The sequence below is a fragment of the Crocuta crocuta genome, unplaced genomic scaffold (assembly GCF_008692635.1).
Source record: "Crocuta crocuta isolate KB4526 unplaced genomic scaffold, BGI_CrCroc_1.0 scaffold282, whole genome shotgun sequence".
Lineage (NCBI taxonomy): Eukaryota > Metazoa > Chordata > Mammalia > Carnivora > Hyaenidae > Crocuta > Crocuta crocuta.
Window position 1 is genome coordinate 21,160 of NW_027529174.1, and position 2,781 is coordinate 23,940.

At 34.3% G+C, this 2,781-nt stretch overlaps 1 pseudogene; it reads left to right on the plus strand.

Moving 5' to 3' along the window:
• Positions 1–273: 273 nt before the first annotated feature.
• LOC144226345 (transforming acidic coiled-coil-containing protein 3-like) overlaps positions 274–2,781 on the plus strand; it is a 3,590-nt pseudogene continuing 1,082 nt past the window's right edge.

The window sequence follows — 2,781 nt, forward strand, 5'->3', positions numbered from 1 at the left end:
AATCGTGATGTTAGATGATAGAGGAGAGAACTGCTGGAGACTTGGCCTTGAACAGAAACTCAAACTCAGATTGAAGGATTTGCTTGAGATTGGAGAAAGAAGAGTTCATTCACTACTATCAGAAAAAAAATGCCAAAATCATGGATATAGATGAGAATGGACAAACAAATGTGAATGTGGGAATCTGTGAGTATTTTCATTATTATTATTTGCTTTAAATTCTTCAGCTAAACAAGAAGCAATTTCAAGAGCTGAGAGTAGGATGACAGAGAAATGGTGGAGGTTGAGAGGAAAATGAGTAATAATCCTCCAAAAGAGAAGGAGGCTAAGAGCCGAGGGTGGGTAGATGAGAGAAACTTACTATTATGGTCAGACATAATGAAGAAAATAGTCAAGATTAATGCTAATAAAATTAAAGGGAGAGCTATCAAATATATCATCCTTATGGATACAAAAGTTCTCAAAAAATACCTTGGGATAGGGGACTATTGGTCCATATGGCAGAAATTCCCTAACTAGAAGAGATCTTAGTGCAGGAATGGAAACCAATTAGAATTTAGTTCATGTTCAGGAACTATTTCTGGGTGACGGTGATACCATCATTGTGGCCACTGCATCATATTTAGAGCAGTGCATATGGGTCAGGTGCTAACCTGGTATTTAGACTTATTACTTCATCTCTCCTTCACTACAAAATTACAAAGCAAAAATAAATATATCTATTTGTAGACTCACAATGTGACATTTACAAGAGTTTGGTGACTTGCCTAAAAGTGAAGCTTGTAAGACATTGGCACAGATTCAGATACATGCAGTTACACACACTCTCACTTCTCAACTACTTCTTGAAGAATAAATTCTCATTTTACCAATAGCTTCTTTCAGAATCTGATTTCATTAATTTAATTGGTCTAAAGCCACCCAACTTACTCTAAGGTAATCATTTGGTCTTTTGAATCCTGTAAATATCCTGCCTGTTTTGTGGAAATGTAATTAAACTGTAATTAATCATGTATGATTTCATGTGTTACTACTGAAAAATTTGGAGAATGCATTCATATTTATTTTCCATTACAACTGTACTTCAATAAAAATAAAATAAAAATAAAATAAAACAATAAAATAAAATAAAATGAAATAAAATAAAATAAACAACATATCCATATTTCCATCAACATCTTAAGAACTTTATTCATATCCCCTCTTGGTAAATATCTACCCAAACTGAAAATCCTGTCTCTCTTTCTCTCCTTCATCTCTCTGCTTCTTCTGTTCTTTCTAAAGACCTGGTTGTACCCTGACATTTCCTAATCCATGTTTGCTGACCTTCTAGCTTTCAGTGTATCCTTTCCATCCCCATTGTTACAGGTCTTTCCTTGATGATCAATCTTCATATATGTCACTTTACAGATTTCCAGCTATGACTTTCAGAAATAATGGCTCAATATTCCTTTATCTGCTGACATTGCCACTTTTTCTTCCTTTGTTATCATTGCTATGACCTAATACCCTAAATTCCAGTGTTAAGAAACACTCTAGCTGACCTATACATATACATTTAGCATTTATCCTAAGCAATAACTTATTTAGCATCTACCCTCTGCCAGGTAGTTACATGCCTGGATAAAATCACATGCTTCAAGATTACCAAACCAAAAATGCTTTAAATCACGAAAACCAAAAGATAACAAAGTCACCCTGTAATTGGGCTAATATTAGAGTTTTCTGATCTAAATTCAGCAACTGGTTTCAAAACCAAATAAACAAAAAATGTATAGTCAATATCATCTTAGAGATAGATAGAAATTCTCTAATAAGTCTACACATGGAGTTTTTTCTGTCACTAACAGTCTCTTTAGTTGAACTCCAGAATGGCTTAAATCTGAGGGTCAAACAGTATAAAAAAATAAGCATCTTTGTTATTCAGTATAATGAGGTTCTCATGTGATGAGAAGCACATAGGGATTGAGACTGACTGAGGGAAGAGCAGATTCATGTCTACACTCTTAGGTGTATTTGGGCAGAAGCTCATTAGAATGATAAGCAGGATACTACGCATTATATAAACTGTTATAGCACTTTCTGTTTTTCTTATTTATTCATTTGTTTGTTTACACCAAGAGCCAAAGTAAATGTGCCTATGCTTTTCTTTTAAGTTTTTATTTTAATTCCAGTTAGTTAACATACAGTGTTCTATTAGTTTCAGGTGTACAATACAGTAATTCAGCACTTCCATACATCACCCAGTGCTCCTCATGATAATCATGCTCCTTAATCCCCATTGCCTCTCTAACCTATCCATTCACACACATCCTCTCTGGTAACTAACAGTTTGTTCTTTATAATTTAGAATCTATAGGAGTGGCTGGGTGGCTCAGTCAGTTAAGCATCAGACTCCTGGTTTCAGCTCAGGTCATGATCTCACGGTTGTTAGATTTAGCCCGGAGTTGGGCCCCTTGTTGACCATGGTCATTCTCTCTGCAACACCCACCCACCCCCAATTAATTTTCTCTCTCTCTCTCTCAAAATAAATAAACATTTAAAAAAAAAAGAGTCTGTTTCTTGATTTGTCTCTCTCTCTCATTTGCCCTTTGTGTGTATTGTTTCTTAAATCCCACATGTGAGTGAAATCACATGGTATGTGTCTTTCTCTGACATTTCAGTTAGCATTATAATTTCTAGCTTCATCTGTATCATTGGAAATCGCCATATTTCATTCTTTTTCATGGCTGAATAATATTCCATATATATATATATATATATATATATATATATATATAA